Below are 23498 nucleotides of genomic sequence, written 5' to 3'. Positions count from 1 at the left end.
ACTGATATGCAGCACTGATGGGCATTGATAAGCGGCACTGATGGGCACTGGCAGGTGGCATTGATGGGCAGGCACTGATAGGTGGAAATGATGAACAATGATAGGCAAAAGGTTACGCAGCAGTGATGGGCACAAATAGGCGGCACCAATATGCAGCACTGATGGGAACTGGTAGGCGGCACTAAAGGGCACTGATAGGCAGCGCTGATAGGAGGCAATGTTGAGTCAGCCCTTTTTTCATTTATCGGTTATAAATTCCCAGGCATGTTAGCAAAGGAGTGGAGATAGCGAGACATTACTAACAAAAAAAGTGGCCCATGCCCATCTTTGGATAAAGATATCACCCTGGAGTTCCCTTGTTAAAGGGGTCTTCTAGATTACGATAAGCCCCCTGCCTGCAGACCCCCACAACAGCCCAGCATTGTGAGGAAGAGACCCTTGTCCCCATCAACATGGGGACAGTGTGCTTTGGGGTGGGGGGCAGAGCCCCCTTCCCAAAGCACCCACACCCTCATTTTGAGGGCATGTGGCCATTTATGGTTCAGGAGGAGTGGTGCTCACTCACCCCCCTGTTCCTGGCCTGCTAGGCTGTGTGCTCAGATAAGCATCTGGTATAGATTTTGGGGGGACACCATGCCATTTTCTTTTTTAATTTTGAAGTGGGGTTCCTTTTAAAATTCATACCAGATTCAAAGGGCCTGGTATGGATTTTTTTCTTTATTGTTTTTAAATAGCCGGGTGACGACAATTGCAAGTCAATTTAAATATGATTTGATGATTTTTTTTTCTTTATAAATGTTATTTTTGCTGAAGCAGGTTCTATACATGGTACAGATGCGCCACTTTACAGGTTGACTAAGGGGACCCCGAGGCACGATATTTACAGGAATATTTCATTTTTATTTAAGCATAATTAAAATCACTGCTCCTTTAAAAACGATTGTTAAAAAAAAAAAGAGTTGATACATGTCCCCCCAGGGCAGTACCCCATACACCTTTTATGGCCAATTACTTGCATATACAGTAAGCCTTCAAAATGGGGACTTTTGATTTTTCATAATAAATAAAAAAAAAATATATATATATATATATATATATATACTGTGTGTGTGTGTGTATGTATGTATATATATATATATATATATATATATATATATATATATATATATATATATATATATATATATATATATATATATATATATATATATATATATATATATATATATATATATATATATATATATATATATTTGGCATCTAAAGTCTTCAATGGAGTTTGCGGTTTGGGGCAGAACTTTACCCCTGTTTGGAAGTTCTGCTGCAAACCAAACAAACAGGGGGGTGTTCGGAGTATCTCTAATTTTAAATAAAGCAGAAGCCATCAGCACAAGGGACCCTTCATACTATGTTTCCCTTAAAATAAGGCTGGTCTTATGTTAATTTTGGCAACAAAAGACACAGTAGGGCGTATTTTTGGGGTGGGTCTTACCACGTAATGTGCTGTCTTCTCTCTCCCTCCCTGCTGGTCAGGAATCCCCGGTGTGAACCGAGTAAAAGTGGTTGTAAAATTCTATAATCCACTCTTTTAAAGTAGTATATAATGTAAAATGTATGTTTCTGTAATATAATTGTGCCAAATACCTTCCGAGACCCGTCAGAACTTTCTTTCCCACTCCGCGCAGAGGGAGAAGAGGAGGAGAGCAGTGGGAGGTCAGCTGAGGGGCACTATAACAAAGATATGTGGCACAATTATATTACAGAAACACACACATTTTATAGAAATGTTTGACTAAACTTAGCTAAACTTGAATAAACCACCTCTAATGCCTTGTACACACGGTCGGACATTCCAAGCACAAAATCCGTCAGATTTTTTCCGATGGATTTTGTCCTAAACTGGTGTTGCATACACACGGTCGGACAAATTTGTCGGAAAATTTGATCGTTCGGAACGTGATGGCGTTCGTTAGTTATGATGGGATTACGTTGAGGCTAGTAGCCAATAGCTTTGGTCTTGTAATTTGATCTGAGTATGCCTGGCATTTTATCCAATCGGAATTCTCTACAAACGATCGGAAAAAGGCCGATCGGATTTTTTTGACGGAAAATTTGAGATCCTGCGCTCAAATTCTTTCCGTCGGAATTTCCAATGGAAAAAGTCCAATAGAGCCCACACACGATCGGATTTTCCAACAATATAATCCGATCGGACCTTTTCCGTCTGAATTTCCGACCGTGTGTACAGGGCATAACAATGTGTAAAGCAGTCAGCTTATTTGTATAATTGATGTATGAGTTCCTGTGCCCCGATTAGATAGGAGATAATGCTGATCTCAGCAGGTAAAACAACCATATTGTTTCCTGTACCTGGATGAAGCCAAATGTCTCAGCACCTGCCATTTGGTGCATAGGTCTCAGCTGAATTCAAAGCATATACAATATAATATCCCGATACTGGCAGAAAAGTGTTATACCCTGTACACATGACCGGTTTTGCCATTGGAATGCGCTGTTGTGCCTTATCATTGCCTTGTGAACTGTTCATTTGTGTTGTCCTAACTGCTACTTCATGAACCATTTACCTGTAGTGTGCCCATTGCTTCCCCATGAACGGATTATCTGTGCCGTGGCTCAACGCCATCCCCAATACCCACAATTCTTGCAATAAATGCCCACATGCCAGGTCCTGTGTTATATGTCACTGTGTGCTCCCTCTCCCTGTACTCCTAGTTCGTCACAGGAAACAAGTGGCCAAAGATCCCCTTCATCTAGCAGACCATTTTCTTGATCATACATCACGGGACACAGGAGCTTCATTACATAGTGGGTTATATAGGCACCTCTGGTGATTGGACACTGGTTGACCCAATTAAAGAGAATTCCTCCCCTATATAACCCCTCCCATCAGGGAGGCACCTCAGTTTTTTCGCCAGTGTCTGGTCGATGGTCACGTAAAACTTAGCTCTATGCGGGTCCCGGCGAGGGCCGAAGGGCTACAACAAACCGGATCCATACCTCGGGCCGATATTTGACTCCCAAGATGGTATGGTACCCGGGCCTCGTCTGCCGAAGACACGAGGTTTTGCCTGTAAGTCCTCTCCATTGGAAGACTGGACTCTGGGACAACCAGACTTGGGGTACTGTTGACTCAGGGCGCCCGTAAGTTTCTGGCAGAGTTTTTTACAAGGCCCAGGTAGGAGAATCTTTTCGTAAGATTCCCAGATACGCCTGAAGGTTGGCTAACAATACCCGCCGTGATGGGTGAAGGCTGGAATTGGTCTGAAATCAGCAATTCCTGCGGCGGGGAACAGGTATGGGAAGTCATCCTATATATTTTAATATATGAATGGATTTCTTCATTTTGAGTAGTTGTATGTCTTACCTGGTTTCCACCACTTGAGGGAGTAAGAGCAAGCCTGATGCATACTTACATGCCTTTCAAACAAAACACGCTCAGTGAAATGCCTGGTTCTCCCAGCTATTCACGTCTCCTTGCAGTCCCTGCCACAATATAAGTAAATAAAGGGGTCCCACGCAGATCGGGGGGTCCCAGGTCACTCCTTTTGGGTTCCCCTTCCCCCCCCCGGATCCCGCGGTCCTCGTGCACGCGCGCGTGCACGCGCGCCGGGCGCGCTCCCGGCCTAATAGGGAAAGGGGGGGGGTGTGGTTGCCAGCTGTGCACAATCAAGTGCTCCAGACTGCAATGCAGGCGCCAAAACGGCCGATTTTAAAAGCCCAGAGCGTCAGGGGACTGTAAGGTGAGACACAGGAGCTGTGGGCTGTAAGCATCTGTGGGATTGGATCCAGGCGAACCTTAAGACACCTACTCGGCATCATATTGTGCAGTTAAGCTTATATTGATTTATTGTGAGACTTTAAGCACAACAAAGTGATTGCATTTTACACTAGTAACTCTGCTTTGTAGCTCAGTACTATGTCTCCTCGTAAGAGGGTTTCAGGGTCAGGTAACAAAAGCACTGGCAGGTCACCGCCTGGGTCCAGGGGTTCTAAAGGTGCATGCAGATTACCATCCCCCTCTGCAAGAGTGGAGCCTGCATCTCAAGACGAGTCAGTGCCCCTTTCAGGCTTTGCAGCCTCTCCTAATGTCGCAGCCCCGGTCTATGTCACTGAGGACTCCCTTAGGGCTTCATTGGAGAGTTTTGAAGGGAGGATAATGAATTTTATTTCTGCTTCCCTAAAAGATAGCAAGAAAAGGGGTAGATCCCCTCCCTCTGCTGAAATCCCTCTCTCAGACAGCTGCTCTGAAAATGAGGAGAGATCCCTATCTTTGGAAAGGGATCATGAGCAGTCGGATCAGTCAGAGGATGAGGAGTCAGTCCCCTCCTCCCAGGCACTCAGAAAGCAGGTGCAGTATTATACTGAATTGGTGCGTACCACGTTCAGAATGCCAGCTGCTGAAGTCGCTACATCCTCTGTCTCTTCCCTGGGAGTCAGGAAAGCTCCACAGACTGCTTGTTCCTTCCCAATTCATCCTTTAATGGCTGACTTGATGTATAAGGACTGGGGACATCCCGATAAACTGTTTACTCCTCCCAAGAGGTTTTCTATGTATTATCCCGTGGAGGAAAGCTTCACCAAGAAATGGGGGGCCCCATCTGTGGATGCGGCTATCTCTTGTGTGAATAAAAACCTAACTTGTCCTTTGGATAATGCGCAGGTATTTAAGGACCCAGCTGACAAAAGACTGGAAACCTTGTTAAAAGCCTCCTTTTCCATGGCCGGCGCTGTGGTGCAACCTACAGTCGCAGCCGTGGGGTTGTGTCAGTTCCTTAAGGAACAGGTTAAACAGATGTTTGAACTTCTTCCTAATGAGGAAGTAGAGAAATATGCAGAGATGCCTCACATCTTATGTTTCATAATTGATGCGATTTTGGATTCTGTCCAACAAGCATCACGTTTGTCCCTCATGCTGGTACACATGCGTAGGGCTCTATGGCTAAAAAATTGGGCTGCTGAAATGTCATGCAAAAAGCATTTGACTGGGTTCCCGTTTAAAGGGGAACGGTTGTTTGGAGAGGAATTAGATAAATTCGTCCAAAATATTTCGGGAGGTAAATCTACACTCCTTCCAGTCAAGAAGAGTAAACGTCCTTCATTCAGGCGTACTCTTTCTCCCGAAACGTCGAGCTCTAAACAGTGGCGACGGCCTTCTCAGCCCTCCTCGGCTGCAAAGCCTCAGGGCCGAGCCCAGGGACAGAAAAGGACTTGGGGGCGGAAGCCTGCCAAGCAGTCCTCCAAGACATCCTTGTGAAGGGGCGCCCCCGCTCGGCCGAGTGGGGGGAAGGCTCCTGCAGTTTGCAGGCGCCTGGCGGGTAGAGATTCAGGACAAATGGGTGATCTCTTCAGTATCTCTAGGCTACAGGCTAGAGTTTCAGGAGATTCCACCTTCCCGTTTTCTAAGGTCAAGGATCCCCAGGGATCCGATAAAGCAGAAACCGCTATTTCTGGCCTTAGATCAATTACTATCCCAAGGTGTGATAGTAGAGGTGAGCCCGAGAGATCAGGGTTCAGGTTTCTATTCGAATCTCTTCACCGTTCCAAAACCAAACGGAAGTGTCAGACCTATCTTGGATCTGAGAGACTTAAACCGGTTTCTACACATCCAGACCTTCCGGATGCAGTCAATACGCACTGTGGTCTCCTCCCTGCAAGGAGGAGAATTCATGGCATCAATAGATATCAAAGACGCATATCTCCATGTGCCAATATTTCCCGCACACCAGAAGTTTCTGAGGTTCGCGGTAGAGCAGCGCCATTTTCAATTTGTGGCCCTGCCGTTCGGCCTAGCCACGGCCCCTCGAGTCTTCACGAAGATTCTAGACCCTCTCTTAGCAATCTTAAGAGTTCAGGGCATAGCCGTCATGGCTTACCTAGACGACTTGCTTCTCGTAGAGAGAACTGCAACATGCCTAAGTCGCAGCGTCACCAAAACGCTAGAACATCTGGGCCGCCTAGGTTGGATTATAAACCTAGAAAAGTCGTCTTTACAACCGACCACCAGGTTGGATTACCTGGGTCTGATTATCGACACCGCTCAGGGCAGGGTGTTCCTTCCAAAGCCAAAGGCCTTGGCCATTGGATATCTAGTGCGCCTGATTCTGGGCAGAAGATTCTCCTCCATTCGGTTGTACATGAGACTGTTGGGAAAGATGGTCGCCTCTTTCGAGGCCGTTCCATTTGCCCAGTTCCACTCAAGGCCCCTGCAAAGATGCATCCTTGCGATTTGGAACAGGAAGCCCCAATCCCTGGATCTTCCTATGCGTTTATCCCCTCGGGCACGCAAAAGTCTTGTCTGGTGGTTACAGACCAAAAATTTGCTGAAAGGCAAAACCTTTCTTCCCCTCTCATGGAAGATTGTCACCACGGATGCCAGCCTGACAGGTTGGGGAGCCGTGTTGCAGGAAACATGCTCGCAGGGAAAATGGTCTGCGACCGAAAGTCTGCTGCCCATAAATGTCTTGGAGATTCGGGCAATTTACATGGCACTCAGAGAGTGGTCTCACAGACTGCGAGGTTTCCCAGTTCGGATTCAGTCCGACAATGCCACTGCAGTGGCTTACATCAATCACCAGGGCGGTACCAGAAGTCTGGTGGCCCAAAAGGAGGTGAATCGCATACTTGTCTGGGCAGAAGAGCATGTTCCGTGCCTCTCTGCAGTCTTCATTCCAGGAGTGGAGAATTGGCAGGCAGATTATCTCAGCCGCCAGCAGTTGTGCCCAGGAGAATGGGCTCTGCACCCCGATGTGTTTCAAGACATATGTCACAAGTGGGGCACTCCAGACGTGGATTTGTTTGCGTCCAGATTCAACAGGAAACTGGACAACTTTGTGTCAAGGACAAGAGATGCACTTGCTCAGGGGTCAGATGCTCTGACAGTTCCCTGGAATCAGTACAATCTGATCTATGCCTTCCCCCCGAACCCGCTGTTATCGAGGTTCTTGGGAAGGGTCAAGAGGGAGACGAAGCCGGTCCTTCTAGTGGCCTCGGCTTGGCCCAGGCGACCATGGTTCGCAGAAATCATGAAGTTGGCAGTGGGCAGGTCATGGACCCTCCCTCTCCAGCCAGATCTGCTCTCACAGGGTCCAATTTACCACCCTGCTTTACGCAGTCTGAATTTGACGGTCTGGCTGCTGAGACCCACATTTTGAGAGGCCGTGGTCTTTCGGGGCCAGTCCTCTCCACTCTGGTCAATGCCAGAAAACCGGCCTCCAGGCGTATCTATTACAAGATCTGGAGGGCATATGTTTCCTGGTGTGAACCCAGGAGATGGCATCCTAGAAGGTATGTCATTAGCAGAATCTTGGCCTTTCTCCAATCAGGCCTTGAAATGAATTTGGCCATAAGCACCATCAAGGTGCAGATTTCGGCCCTATCGGTCTTTTTTCAAAGATCGCTTGCATCACATTCCCTAGTACGGGCTTTTATCCAGGGGGCTATGCGGATGAGACCGCCAGTCAAACCTCCGGTATGCCCTTGGGATCTGAATTTGGTTCTCTCGGCCTTAGAAGCCCAACCATTTGAACCTCTGCATCTGGCTTCTTTAACTCTCCTGACAAAGAAGCTGGTATTCCTAGTAGCCATATCCACGGCTAGAAGGGTATCAGAATTGGCAGCTCTTTCCTGTAAAGAGCCCTATTTAATTATCCATAAGGACCGAGTGGTCATGCGTCCCAACAGGTCCTTTCTACCTAAGGTAGTTTCAGGTTTTCACCTGAATCAGGATGTAATCCTACCATCCTTTTTTCCAAACCCTCAGTCCACAGAGGAAGAATCCTTACACACTTTAGATGTGGTTAGAGCAATCAGTCTTTATCTTCAAGCAACTGCTCAGATAAGAAAGACTGACTGTTTATTTATTCTGCCAGAAGGCCCTAAAAAGGGGTCAGGCAGCGTCAAAGTCCACTCTTTAGAGGTGGATCAGACAGGTTATTTCTCAGGCCTATGACTTAAAGGGGAAGATTCCTCCTTTTCAGGTGAGAGCGCACTCTACTAGGGCTGTAAGTGCTTCTTGGGCAGTGCATCACCAGGCCTCCCTGGCTCAGATCTGTAAGGCTGCGACTTGGTCATCAGTCCACACATTCACCAGATTCTATCAGGTGGATGTCAGAGGGCAGGAGGATATCGCCTTTGGGCGCAGTGTACTGCAGGCTGCAGTTTAGGTCCTCAGGTCCCTGGCGGTCTAGATTCATGATCTGTGTCTCCCTCCCCTCAACCTGAGCATTGCTATGGGACATCCCACTATGTAATGAAGCTCCTGTGTCCCGTGATGTATGATCAAGAAAATAGGATTTTTATATACAGCTTACCTGTAAAATCCTTTTCTTGAGAGTACATCACGGGACACAGGGCTCCCGCCCCTCTTGGGTTTTACGTGGTTTCTTATTGCTTTGCTACAAAACTGAGGTGCCTCCCTGATGGGAGGGGTTATATAGGGGAGGAATTCTCTTTAATTGGGTCAACCAGTGTCCAATCACCAGAGGTGCCTATATAACCCACTATGTAATGAAGCTCCTGTGTCCCGTGATGTACTCTCAAGAAAAGGATTTTACAGGTAAGCTGTATATAAAAATCCTATTATCCTAGATAAGGACCTGGTATTGATATCAAATAGACTCCACAAATAGTGTGGGTCCCCTGTGACAGACGCAACCAAGGCAGAGGCTTTTGAAGAGGACTAGGGGAAAGCCTCCTACCCACTGACTATGGGCCCTGACATTCAAGGGAGCTACAAGCATTTAGGAAGATGTCCTGTTATATAATGATGGTCTCTGCCAACTTGAATCTCAATAAGCAGATGTATGTGAAATGAAAAAAAAAGGTTAACGAGATTTGGACAGCCCTGGGTCTTCTTGAATACTGTTGCCAGATAGTCTGAGGCGGGTCAGATCACGGTTTGTTATTTGTTTATTGTTAATTAGATTTCTCCCATTGTTAACCAGCTCGCGCCCGCCCTATAGCCGAATGACGGCCGTAGAGCAGGCGCGTTCGTCCGGGAGGCAGTCCCTGGACGTCCTAATGTTTACTTCCGCAATGCGCGCCGCCGCGGGCGTGCATCGCGGAAGTTCTGTGTTCGCCGTGTCCCCCGGGGACAGGCAAACACAGATCGCTGTAAACGGCCAATCACAGCGGCTGTTTACAGCGTGATCGGCGTGTCCAATGGGAGATGATCTCATATGTAAACATATGAGATCATCTCTCAGCGCCGCTCTCCCTCCTCACACAGACAGTGTGAGAGGGGAGAGATGAACGGCTGCAGCGGCAGCTGTTCTGCCTGGAGTTGATAGAAAAAAAGTAAAAAAAAAAAAAGTGCCATCCTCCCCCAGCAGTGCCATCCACCCCAGTGCCACCTGCCCCCAGTGCCACCTGCCCCCAGTGCCACCTGTTGTCAGTGCCATCTGTCATCAGTGCCATCTGTCATCAGTGCCACATAGTGCCATCTGTCATCAGTGCCACGTATTAGTGCCATCTGTCATCAGTGCCACGTATTAGTGCCATCTGTCATCAGTGCCATGTATCAGTGCCATTTGTCATCAGTGCCACCTGTCAGTGTCACGTGCCATCTGTTGTCAGTGTCACGTGTCATCAATGCCACTTATCAGTGCCATGCGTCATCGGTGCCATGTATTAGTGCCATCTGTCATCGGTGGCACGTATTAGTGCCACGTATTAGTGCCATCTGTCATCAGTGCCACGTGTCATCAGTGCCACGTATAAGTGCCACGTGTCATCAGTGCCACATATTAGTGCCATCTGTTATCAGTGCCACATATTAGTGCCACGTGTCATCATTGCCACGTATTAGTGCCATCTGTCATCAGTGTCACGTGTCATTGTCCTGGTGCTTCAAAAGTGTAATAAATAGTCAACAAGTTAGATGTGTAATTTATGTTCCTAGAACACATGATGGCGCTACCTGCATGTTGGGCCTCTCTATGTGGCCAGGCTGTGAAAAAGTCCCACACATGTGGTATTGTAATACTCAGGAGGAGTAGCAGAATTTTTTGGGGGGTGTCATTTGTGGTATACACATGCCACGTGAGAGAAATAACCTATTACAATGACAATTTTGTGGAGAAAAAAAAATTAAAAATCTTAATTTTGCAAAGAATTGTGGGAAAAAAATTACAACATCAAAAAGCTCACTATGCCTCTTACTAAATACCTTAGAATGTCTACTTTCCAAAAAGGGGTCATTTGGGGGGTATTTGTACTTTCCTGACTTGTTCGGGTCACAAGAAGCGAGATAGGCCACCAGTACATCAGATGTGATCAATTTTGTGCGATTCGCACCACAGCTTGTAGACTCTCTAACTTTCACAAAGACCAAATAATATCCACTCATTTGGGTTATTTTTACCAAAGATATGTAGCAGTATAAATTGTGGCCAAAACTTATGAAGAAAAATGTATAATTTGCATAATTCTGTCACAGAAACAAAGAAATATGCATTTTTTTTTTCAAAATTTTCGGTCTTTTTTTCATTTATAGTGCAAAAAATAAACCCCAGAGGTGATCAAATACCACCAAAAGAAAGCTCTATTTGTGGGAAAAAAAGGACAAAAAATTCATTGGGTACAGTGTTGCATGACTGAGTAATTGTCATTCAAAATGTGAGAGCACCGAAAGCTAAAAATTGGTCTGGGCAGGAAGGGTGTTTAAGTGCCCAGTAAGCAAGTGGTTAAAGCGGTTGTAAACCCATGAACAAAACAAAAAAAAACCCTGCAAGACAAAAGGCATAATGAGCTGTTATGCATAGGATACCAGCTCATTATGAATTACTTACCTTAGATAGAAGCCCCCGCAGCTGTCCTCGTACACTTCTCCAGCCGGCGACATCACTCCCAGAGTTACTTCCGGGTATCGCGGTTTTTGGTTTTGTGATTGGCCGGAGACTCGATGACGTCACTCCCACGCATACACGCAGGAGCCAACGGTAACGGCACACTCACCGATGCCCCAGTTGAAGTCCAATTTGGACGAAACGCGTAGGGCTGCTTCTCACGCTTCCCATATTGCTTTTTAACTATGTGATCACATTTTTCATTCTATGTTTTGGTATTTACTTTGTATATTTGCCATTTTTTGAAATAAAAACGCCAATCAGTATCCTCGGATCTACACCATTGGGAGCCTCTTTTCTTTTAAGTTTTTACATGATATTCGCTCCATATGTATACTGATTGATTTGAGAAACACGCATTTGGATGCCCTGGCTGTTAACGCTTTGGTCTGCCGATTTCCCTTTGATGCTTGTGGATGGTGAAGGACCCCATAGAGCCGGTTGCTCCAAGCGATTATCGTTTCATGCTCGCACGATCTGGTGTCGCTGACATACAGGTCCACCCCCTCTGGTAAGAGTATTCCATCATATCTGTTTTTTTCGGATTTCACTACTCTTCTAAGCACAGCTGCCTGCTGACCTTCTGCCTATAGGATTGACTTCCTAGTCTCGAGAATCCATTATCCATCCTGATGAACTTTAGTGGACTCTTCTTTTATTTTCACCATTTTATTTTATTTTTTAGCACTGCATTTGTTCCTTTTAGTTTGCATGTGCCCATGACTGGGGCACATGCAGATACAGGGGACATCTACTGTAGATATCCAGGGTAGCTACAGGTAAGCACTATTATAGGCTTACCCATAGTAAAAATGGGATTTTTATATACAGCTTACCTGTAAAATCCTTTTCTTGAGAGTACATCACGGGACACAGGAGCTTCATTACATAGTGGGTTATATAGGCACCTCTGGTGATTGGACACTGGTTGACCCTAATTAAGGAGAATTCCTCCCCTATATAACCCCTCCCATCTGGGAGGCACCTCAGTTTTGTAGCAAAGCAATAAGAAACCACGTAAAACCCAAGAGGGGCGGGAGCCCTGTGTCCCGTGATGTACTCTCAAGAAAAGGATTTTACAGGTAAGCTGTATATAAAAATCCCATTTTCTTGATCATACATCACGGGACACAGGAGCTTCATTACATAGTGGGATGTCCCATAGCAATGCTCAGATTGAGGGGAGGGAGACACAGATCATAAACATAGACCGCCAGGGACCTGAGGACCTAAACTGCAGCCTGCAGTACACTGCGCCCGAAGGCGATATCCTCTTGCCCTCTGACATCCACCTGATAGAATCTGGTGAATGTGTGGACTGATGACCAAGTCGCAGCCTTACAGATCTGAGCCAGGGAGGCCTGGTGATGCACTGCCCAAGAGGCACTGACAGCCCTAGTAGAGTGCGCTTTCACCTGAAAAGGAGGAATCTTCCCCTTTAAGCCATAGGCCTGAGAAATAACTTGTCTGATCCACCTTGAGAGGGTGGACCTTGACGCTGCCTGACCCTTTCTGGGGCCTTCCGGCAGAATAAATAAACAATCAGTCTTCCTTATCTCCGAAGTTGCTTGAAGATAAACACTGATTGCTCTAACCACATCCAAAGTGTGTAAAGACTCTTTCTCTGTGGACTGAGGGTCCGGAAAAAAGGATGGTAGGATTACATCCTGATTCAAATGGAAACCCGAAACCACCTTAGGTAGAAAGGACCTGTTGGGACGCATAACCACCTGGTCCTTATGGATAATTAAATACGGCTCTTTACTGGAAAGAGCTGCCAACTGTGATACTCTTCTAGCCGTGGATATGGCTACTAAGAAGACCAGCTTTTTAGTCAGGAGAGCTAAAGAAGCTAGATGCAAAGGTTCAAATGGTTGCCCCTGTAAGGCCGAGAGAACCAAATTCAGATCCCATGGGCATATCGGAGGTTTAACTGGCGGTTTTGTCCGCATAGCCCCCTGGATAAAAGCCCGTACCAGGGAATGTGATGCAAGCGGTTTTTGAAAAAAATACCGACAGGGCCGAAATCTGCACTTTGATAGTGCTTATGGCCAAATTCATTTCTAGGCCTGACTGGAGAAAGGCCAAGATTCTGTTAATGACATACTTTCTAGGATGCCACTTCCTGAGTTCACACCAGGAAACATATGTCCTCCAGATTTTGTAATAAATACGCCTGGAGGCCGGCTTTCTGGCATTGACCAGAGTAGAAAGGACTGGCCCCGAAAGGCCACGGTCTCTCAGAATGTGGGTCTCAGCAGCCAAACCGTCAAATACAGACTGCGTAAAGCAGGATGGTAGATTGGACCCTGTGAGAGCAGATCTGGCCGGAGAGGGAGGGTCCATGGCCTGCCTACTGCCAACTTCATGATTTCTGCATACCATGGTCGCCTGGGCCAAGCCGAGGCCACCAAAAGGACCGACTTCGTCTCCCTCTTGACCCTTCCCAGGAACCGCGACAGTAGCGGGCTCGGGGGGAAGGCATAGATCAGATTGTACTGATCCCAGGGAACCGTCAGAGCATCTGACCCCTGAGCAAGTGCATCTCTTGTCCTCGACACAAACTCGTCCAGTTTCCTGTTGAACCTGGATGCAAACAGATCTACGTCTGGAGTGCCCCACTTGTGACATATGTTCTGAAACACGTCGGGGTGCAGAGCCCACTCTCCTGGGCACAATTGCTGGCGGCTGAGAAAATCCGCCTGCCAATTCTCCACTCCTGGGATGAAGACTGCAGAAAGACACGAAACATGCTTTTCTGCCCAGACAAGTATGCGATTCACCTCCTTTTGGGCCACCAGACTTCTGGTACCGCCCTGGTGATTGATATAAGCCACTGCGGTGGCATTGTCGGACTGAACCCGAATCGGGAAACCTCGCAGTCTGTAAGACCACTCTATGAGTGCCATGTAAACTGCCCGAATCTCCAAGATATTTATGGGCAGTAGACTTTCGGTCGCAGACCATTTCCCCTGCGAGCACGTTCCCTCCAATACAGCTCCCCAGCCTGTCAGGCTGGCATCTGTTGTGATAATCTTCCATGAGAGAGGAAGAAAAGTTTTGCCTTTCAGTAAATTCCTGGTTTGTAACCACCAGACAAGACTTTTGCGTGTCCCGGGGGATAAACGCATAGGAAGATCCAGGGATTGGGGCTTCCTGTTCCAAGCCGCAAGGATGCATCCTTGCAGAGGCCTCGAGTGGAACTGGGCGAATGGGATGGCCTCGAAGGAGGCGACCATCTTTCCCAATAGTCTCATGCACAACCGAATGGAGGAAGATCTTCTGCCCAGAATCAGGCGCACCAGATCTCCGATGGCCAAGGCCCTTAGCCTTGGAAGAAACACCCTGCCCTGAGCGGTGTCGATAATCATACCTAGGTATTCCAACCTGGTAGTCGGTTGTAGGGACGACTCTTCTAGGTTTATAATCCAACCTAGGCGTTCTAGATGTTCTAGCGTTTTGGTGACGCTGCGACTTAGGAACGCTGCAGTTCTCTCCACGAGAAGCAATTCGTCTAGATAAGCCATGACGGCTATACTCTGAACTCTTAAGATTGCTAAGAGAGGGTCCAGAATCTTCGTGAAGACTCGAGGGGCTGTAGCCAGCCCGAACGGCAAGGCCACAAATTAAAAATGGCGCCGCTCTACCGCGAACCTTAGAAATTTCTGGTGTGCGGGAAAAATTGGCACATGGAGATATGCATCCTTGATATCTATTGATGCCATGAATTCTCCCCCATGCAGGGAGGAGACCACAGTGCGGATTGACTGCATTCGGAAGGTCTGGATGTGTAAAAACCGGTTTAGGTCTTTCAGATCCAGGATAGGTCTGACACTTCCATTTGGTTTTGGAACGGTGAAGAGATTTGAATAAAACCCTGAACCCTGATCTTTCGGGCTCACTTCTACTATCACACCCTGGGATAGTAATTGATCTAAGGCCAGGAATAGCGGTTTTTGCTTTACTGGATCCCTGGGGATCCTTGACCTTAGGAAACGAGAAGGTGGAATCTCCTGAAACTCTAGCCTGTAGCCCAGAGATACTGAAGAGATCACCCACTTGTCCTGGATCTCTTCCCGCCAGGCGCCTGCAAACTGCAGGAGCCTTCCCCCCACTCTGCCGAGCGGGGGCGCCCCTTCACAAGGAGGTTTTGGGGCTCTGCTTGGCAGGCTTTCGCCCCCAAGTCTTTTTCTGTCCCTGGACTCGGCCTTGAGCCTTTCTAGCAGCGGAAGACTGAGAAGGCCGTCGCCACTGTTTAGAGTTTGATGCTCTAAAGAGAGAGAGCACGCCTAAATGAAGGACGCTTGCTCTTTTTGACTGGAAGGAGAGTAGACTTACCTCCTGAAATATTTTGGACGAATTTATCTAATTCTTCCCCAAACAAACGCTCCCCTTTAAATGGGAACCCAGTCAAATGCTTTTTGCATGACAGCTCAGCAGCCCAATTCTTTAGCCATAGAGCCCTACGCATGTGTACCAACATGAGGGATAAACGTGATGCTTGTTGGACAGAATCCAAAATCGCATCAATTATGAAACACAGGATGTGAGGCAATTCTGCATAATTTTCTACTTCCTCACTGGGAAGGAGTCCAAACATCTGTTTAACCTGTTCCTTGAGGAACTGACACAACCCCACGGCTGCGACTGTAGGTTGCACCACAGCGCCAGCCATGGAAAAGGAGGTTTTTAATAAGGTTTCCAGCCTTTTATCAGTTGGATCCTTGAATACCTGCGCATTATCCAAAGGACAAGTTAGGTTTTTATTCACACAAGAAACAGCCGCATCGACAGATGGGACCTCCCACTTCTTGGTGAAACTTTCCTCCACAGGATAATGCATGGAAAACCTTTTGGGAGGAGAAAACAGTTTATCGGGATGTCCCCAATCCTCATACATCAATTTATCCATTAAAGGATGAATCGGAAAGGAATAGGCAGTCTGTGGGGCTTTCCTGACTCCCAGGGAAGAGACAGAGGACATAGCAACTTCAGCAGCAGGCATTCTGAATGTGGTACGCACCAATTCAGTATAATACTGCACCTGCTTTCTGAGTGCCTGGGAGGAGGGGACTATCTCCTCTTCCTCTGACTCATCCGACTGCTCATGATCCCTATCCAAAGATAGGGATCCCTCCTCATTTTCAGAACAACTATCCCAAAGAGGGATTTCAGCAGAGGGAGGGGATCTACCCCTTTTCCTGCTATCTTTTAGGGAAGCAGAAATAAAATTCATGATTCTCCCTTCAAAACCCTCCAATGTAGCCCTAAGGGAGTCCTCAGTGACATGAACCGGGGCTGCGACATTAGGAGAGGCTGCAAAACCTGACAGGTGCACTGACTCGTTATGAGAGGCTGGCTCCAGTCTTGCAGAGGGGGATGGTAATTTACAGGCACTTTTGGAACCCCTGGACCTAGGCGGTGACTTGCCAGTGCTCTTATTACCTCCCCCTGAAACCCTCTTACGAGGAGACATAGTACTAAGCTACAAAGCAGAGGTACTAGTACAAGTGCGATCACTGTTGCACTTAAAGTCTCACAATAAATCAATATATGCTTAAACTGCACAACCTGATGCTGAGTAGGTGTCTTAAGGTTTGCCTGGATCCAATCCCCACGGATGCTTACTGCCCACAGCTCCTGTGTCTCCAGTTACAGTCCCCTGACGCTCTGGGCTTTTTAAAAACTGCCGCCTGGCGCCTGCGCAGTACAGCGCCGTGCACACTGACATGCACGGCTCGCAACCACACCCCCCCTCCTCCATAAGGCCGGGGGCGCGCCCGGCGCGCGTGCATGCATCCGCGCGCATGCACGAGGACCGCGGAATCCGGGGGGGGAGGAGAACCCAAAACGGAGCAGCGTGGGACCCCTGAACTGCGTGGGACCCCTGTTTACCTTCATCTGTGGCAGGGACTGTAATGGAGACGTGAGTAGCTGGAGAAACCAGGCTTTCACTGAGCGTGTTTGTATTGAAAGGCATGTAAGTATGCATCAGGCTGCTCTTACTCCCTCTAGTGGTGGAAACCAGGTAAGACATACAACTACTCACAATGAAGAAATCCATTCATATATTTAAATATACAGGATGACTTCCCTTACCTGTCCCCGCCACAGGAATTGCTGAATCAGACCAATTCCAGCCTTCACCCATCACGGCGGGTATTGTTAGCCAACCTTCAGGTATATCTGGGGTTCTTACGAAAAGATCCTCCCACCTGGGCCATGTAGAAAGCTCTGCCAGAAACTTTCGGGCGCTCTGAGTAAACAGTACCCCAAGTCTGGTTTTCCCAGAGCCCAGTCTTCCAATGGAGAGGACTTACAGGCAAAACCTCGCTTCTTCGGCAGACGAGGCCCGGGTACCATACCATCTTGGGAGTCAAATATCGGCCCGAGGTATGGATCCGGTTTGTTGTAGCCCTTCGGCCCTCGCAGGGACCTGCATAGAGCTAAGTTTTACGTGACCATCACCCAGACACTGGTGAAATAACTGAGGTGCCTCCCAGATGGGAGGGGTTATATAGGGGAGGAATTCTCCTTAATTAGGGTCAACCAGTGTCCAATCACCAGAGGTGCCTATATAACCCACTATGTAATGAAGCTCCTGTGTCCCGTGATGTATGATCAAGAAAAGTGGATTGTAAGGGTTTACAACCATTTTAATTGTGTTCATTAATTCACATATTATACCTGTCTGTCTAATTTGACTTGTGCCAGCTCTACCTCATTATCTAAACCGTTGTGTGATGTTTTGGCTTTAAATATTTGGCTCATGTGGTGACCAATCTACTTTTCAAGTGAATAAAAAGCCCGTTCTGTTCAATATACAGTCATTCCTTTGATTCTACCCCCAACATCTTGTCTATGTATGAAGATTGGGGTATCAGGCTGGTATTAGCTCTCGGTCTGCTGGAACGGTTTGGAGGGCAGGAGGCACTGTTTGGCGGTAGGAAGCATCTAATCAAGGTGCCAAGTGGTTCCGTTACATCCCCCGAAATTTCATCCAGACTCCAATCTGAACATGCAGCCTGGCAGACCAGAAATGATAGGAGGGAATGTGCAACACGCTCCTCCCTCCTAAACAATACCTAGCCACATTCCCTCAACATGCAGGGTCCCTGGCAAGCCATGGCAAGAGGTACAGGCATATCACCCCATCCATTCACAAAAAAGTAAACTGTATATAAACACTAACACAGTTTTTGAAAATTATTTGATGAAGAAATAAAAAGTCCTCAAACATTCAGCATTGTAAACCCATCAGCTATTATGTTGTCCAACAATGCAGATCTCATCAAACATAATGAACAATGCTCACCGACCAGAGAACACATCTGATCCCCCTTCATCTAATAATTGCACTAGCCATGAATGACAACTTCCTTGCCACTAAATGTTCAAAAATGTGTGGGGTCTCTTGGGTGAAGAATTGACCAAATATGGCAACGTGGCAATATTTGGTTATTGATGTCATGCTCTCCCCTCCCCTTTGCTTACAAGTCTGGTGATTCCTGGCCAGGAAATGAATGGGGCAGGGTGGCATCACTGGGTGCTAAGGAGATGATGCATGTTGGCATCAGCTGCTTCCTTAACCACCTTGACAGGAAGGAAGGTGTTCTATCTAGAAGTAGTAGAAATACTGCTACTATATACGAGAAAAAAGTCCGGCATTTGGATAAAGAACAAAACAAGCAAAGTTCAGTCTGCGCTTTGAGCTCATCCTCATTTCTGGCTGTAGAAGCTGCAGATTGACATTGAGTCTAGAAGAATGGCTGGGAATGGTTTCTCCTCCTGGGAGGACGTTATTCATCATCCCTCTACTCATACACACATCATTAGGTTTATGTGGATTACACTTGACCCGTGTAGCCTAAAGGTTCCTTTGTAACCCCAACTTAATTAGTCCCCCACCCCTTTTTACCTTCCCGTTACCTTTCAACCCATTAACAAATGAGACCACACTTTCTCTTTGGAGTAAAATGGCCACAACAGCCTTTATTAACAACTTATCAACACTCCAACAAAATATATATATATATCTATATATAAATAATGAATAAATATATATATACAACATTAACACAACAACCATAACCTGCCCATCCTGGTGATCTCTGACGGTGACCCATAATTCCACCAAACACCAAAAGTCACTGCGGTACCCATTTAACTTTACCAGGCCTCCACCTGTAGCCGGTCGGAGACAACCTCCCGCAGTGACACATACCAGTATTCCATCCACCGTTCTGGAATACACCGGAGGGGCCGATACTATTGATGAGCCCCCCACCCCATCAGATCCCCTCTGATTTACCGTCAACCGTCAAAGACCACCAAGAACACCGCCACTGCAAAAGACCACAGCTTGCTGTCATGACGTTCATCAAATGACACCTGAAAGAAACAAACAGAGCGACAACACCATACCAAAGAATACTAAAACCTTAAATAAACATCTATAGGGAGGGAGGGTGGGAAAAGCTGCCTCCTCTTCCAGATTCTCTCCACGGACTGAATTTTTTACTCCGCCCACACCCTTTATAAGGCTCCTCCCCTTCCTCCACAAAGTTAACCGATGTCCAGCCACCTGACTTCCTCTCTGCCTTGCACAAAATATTAACCCTCAATGTCCCTTAGTCACACTGTCATGCCCGGCCCTCCATTATCACTTGCAGTGTCATTCCGTGCCTTTCTTGACCCGTGTAGCCTAAAGGTTCCTTTGTAACCCCAACTTAATTAGTCCCCCACCCCTTTTTACCTTCCCGTTACCTTTCAACCCATTAACAAATGAGACCACACTTTCTCTTTGGAGTAAAATGGCCACAACAGCCTTTATTAACAACTTATCAACACTCCAACAAAATATATATATATCTATATATAAATAATCAATAAATATATATATACAACATTAACACAACAACCATAACCTGCCCATCCTGGTGATCTCTGACGGTGACCCATAATTCCACCAAACACCAAAAGTCACTGCGGTACCCATTTAACTTTACCAGGCCTCCACCTGTAGCCGGTCGGAGACAACCTCCCGCAGTGACACATACCAGTATTCCATCCACCGTTCTGGAATACACCGGAGGGGCCGATACTATTGATGAGCCCCCCACCCCATCAGATCACCTCTGATTTACCGTCAACCGTCAAAGACCACCAAGAACACCGCCACAGCCCAAAAGGGGGACCCCCTCACCCTTGAGGGCAACCCCACACCTGCAAGGCCTTCCTGATCCCCTCCTGCAAACCGAGGGACCAAAGGTCAATGCCCACATCTGAAAGGTGAACACCGTCCTTCCGTAAATAAAGGCCAACATTAACCTCCAACTCCCGGTGACGGACCACAATCCCCCCCATTTTTTCTCACAAACCGCCCAACCACCTTATTGATCCTAATGCGGGTCTTCTCAATGCTCACCTCCGACCGGGCCCACCGCCACACCGTTCTGGCCACAATATCGGACCATACCAGAATTGTACCCGGAAACTGCGCCCGCAGGCGCATAAAGTCCGCCTTCATGTCCGCCATTATGTCCCGTACCTTGCGAAGCCCCAAATCATTGCCCCCGGCATGGATCACCAACACATCGGGGGGTCTGTCCCTCCCCGCAAACCTTTCCACTTCCCTCATTACTCGTTCCCACAGCATCCCCGGAAAACCCAGCCATTTCACACATGCCTCCCTCCTGGAAATACCCAGTTGCCGTCCATCAGGTCGTGGGTCACCTCTCCGGGCCCCCCAACAAACATAAGAATGCCCCAAAATCCAGACGAGGCGCTCAGAACCTCCACCTGGAACAAAACCAAAAACAAAACAACTATCATGACACATGGAACAAAATCTGTACACAACCATTAACCAACATCCCCCACTGCCCAATTGAACCCAGGAAGTAGGAAAAATCAATCCATTGCCAACTGCGGCCGTACATAAGACCGGAACCTCCGAGACTCCCACCTCCCAATCCTGCGAACCGCAGCTTCGTCCAACCCGTACCTGGCAGCCTCAGTGGCCGCCCCGATGCGGAAGGAGTGTGATGCATAGGCTTTGCCCTCCAAACCCACTTCCGACAAACACCGCCGGAATACCGACACAAATTGAAACTTGGACAGAAATGAACCGTCCGCATGACGCAAGAGGGGGCCATCTCCCCCTGGCCTAACCTCCAGAAACCCCCGGACTGCCGCGACAGGGCAGACACCAGAACCCGGCATCGCATACAGCGACACCACGGCCCCCTTCCCCAGTTGGTCCGTCTTGGACCTGCGCAACCGAAGCGTAACTCGATCCTCGTCCGCCCTCACATCCTGCGCCAACAAACCCCCCGCCGCCCTCTTGGAAGGGCTGACCCGCTCCCCAATCCTGAACGCCCCGTAAAACGCCAATGAGAATGCCGCTGTAAACAGCAACACTTCATATCGCGGACCACAAACATACCGCAACCGCTCACATATAGCCACCAAATTGGCAAACGTGACCGGTTGCCTCGCGTCCTTAGTCCTATGCTGTTTCCGATAACCTTTCAACGCCTGCCTGACCCAAAAATCCTTCGTACCATCCACCCCCCCACTCAATTTGAAAAAGAAGGCCAAACCCGCCAGTTTCCGGTCAAAGCACGCGTAAACCTCGCACCGGGCTGCATCCGCGATCCTGACCATGTCGGTCCGCACGGCCGCCTCCTTGGTGACCGTCTCCCCCACCTGTTGTGTGGGCGAGCCCACTCCCGCCTGAACCACGACAGGGGCCAGGGAGGGCGCCCCCCCCACCGCCTGCCGATCACCCTTCTCAGGGGTCCCCACCCCCGGCGTCGCTGGCCCCGCTGAGGGCCGTCCCCCATCAAATTTAGCCACCAACACCCGCAGACCCTCCAAAAGCTCGTGAACCTGAGCCGCGGCTCCGTCCCCGGCAGGGGCAGTCCCCGCCGACGACTCGACCGCAGCCACCGACCCCTCCCCCACGGCCGGAACCACTGACACCCCTGTGCCTACCCGCACCACCCCCAGCAAATCCTGCAAAGCATGAGACACATTCAAAGGAACAATAGACTTACCAGGCTGACCAGGGGCACGCCCCCCAGCCGGTCTGCTGCTCTCCCGCGCAGGCGCAGTCTGCTCCTCCTCCTCCGAAAGTTCGCCCTCAGACCGATCCGAACGATCCTCCGCCAATGGTGCACGAAGCCCCCCGAGCGACGGGACTCCCGAGGCCGTCTCCTCCGCTTCCAATGTTGCACGAAGCCCCCCGAGCGACGGGACTCCCGAGGCCGTCTCCTCCGCTCCCGATGGGGCCCGCCCCTGGCAGACTGAACTCCGCGACTCAGACCGGCGTGACAGACCAGACCTGAGTGCATCTCGTGACGGTCCCGCCTCCGCTGCTGCAGTCGACCGACCATTCCGTAAGCTCCGCCCCCCCGCCGGGCGAGCGGAACTCGCGATCCTGCTGGCGGTCCCCCGGGATCCATGGCCCCCTCCCGCCAGTCCACCGGATGACCCTCCTGCGTTGCTGGGGCCCGCCAAGTCCTCCCCCCGTCCCCCAGTCTCAACCCCCCCCCCGCGGGGAAGCGGCGCCAACTCGGCCCGTGGCCCCGCCCCCCGCGATGAGCTGGCGGCGTCCCAACCGCCCAGAGCCCACCGCCTCGCATAGCACCCGTTTGGCAGGGGGGACCGCTCCCTCATCCCCAGGGCTCTGAACACACGATGCGGCCGCGAGGCAGGCCCGGACGAGTAACGCGCCGGAGGCCGAGACCTCCGCGCGCGGTGTGTCCGCTCACCCTGCCGCCGATCACTCTCCGACTCCACCGCCAGCGATGCCACCCGGTCCCGCAGCCACTCCGGACCCATCACCGCCGCCGCCCGCTTCAAGCCCGCCAAGATTTCGGCCACGTCCGCCATTGTGAGAGGAGCAGTGGTAAAAGCTGCCTCCTCTTCCAGATTCTCTCCACGGACTGAATTTTTTACTCCGCCCACACCCTTTATAAGGCTCCTCCCCTTCCTCCACAAAGTTAACCGATGTCCAGCCACCTGACTTCCTCTCTGCCTTGCACAAAATATTAACCCTCAATGTCCCTTAGTCACACTGTCATGCCCGGCCCTCCATTATCACTTGCAGTGTCATTCCGTGCCTTTCTGGATGAAACTGAAGTTTTGGGTTAGCAGGGACTGAACCAATTATGATCAGTGTGTGGCTGATCTCTCTTGGCAGAAGTCAGTTTTCTCATACTGTCTAAGGAACATGAAAAACATGGAAAACTTTTGTCAATCAGCAGCTTCAACCATTGGTCAGCGTATTCCCAGCAGGAGGGATTCCCCCATTCCCCATGTTTGTATGGAAGGAGAAATCTGAGCAAAATAACTAATGGCGCGTACACATGATTGGAATTCTCGTCGGAAAAGCATTGGATGGTTTTTCCGATGGTATTCCGCTCAAGCTTCTCTTGCATACATACGGTCACACCAAATTTCAACTACCAAGAATGCGGTGATGTACAAAACATACGATGGGACTATAAAAGGGAAGTTCAATAGCCAGTGTGCCACCCTTTGGGCTCCTTCTGCTAATCTCATGTTTATCTTGTGTTAGTAGAAGTTTGGTGAGAGACAATTCGTGCTTTTCAGCCTTGTGCTTTT

At 48.8% G+C, this 23498-nt stretch overlaps 1 protein-coding gene and 1 pseudogene across 2 annotated transcripts in view; one reads left to right on the top strand and one right to left on the bottom strand.

Moving 5' to 3' along the window:
- Positions 1-10861, bottom strand: part of LOC143989988 (uncharacterized) — a 69161-nt pseudogene extending 58300 nt beyond the window's left edge. Inside the window, exon 1 of the transcript XR_013277111.1 lies at positions 10809-10861. The product of XR_013277111.1 is annotated as an uncharacterized LOC143989988 (transcript). The remainder of the gene's footprint in view (positions 1-10808) is intronic.
- Positions 1-23498, top strand: part of LOC143989634 (uncharacterized) — a 566499-nt gene that overhangs the window by 131247 nt on the left and 411754 nt on the right. The window lies entirely within an intron of this gene.

This window comes from Lithobates pipiens, unplaced genomic scaffold (genome assembly GCF_037356315.1).
Source record: "Lithobates pipiens isolate NorthernLeopardFrog02 unplaced genomic scaffold, aLitPip1_a1.2 Scaffold_18, whole genome shotgun sequence".
NCBI lineage: Eukaryota > Metazoa > Chordata > Amphibia > Anura > Ranidae > Lithobates > Lithobates pipiens.
The sequence above is the reverse complement of the archived record's forward strand: the minus strand, read 5'-3'. Positions and strand labels throughout refer to the sequence as shown.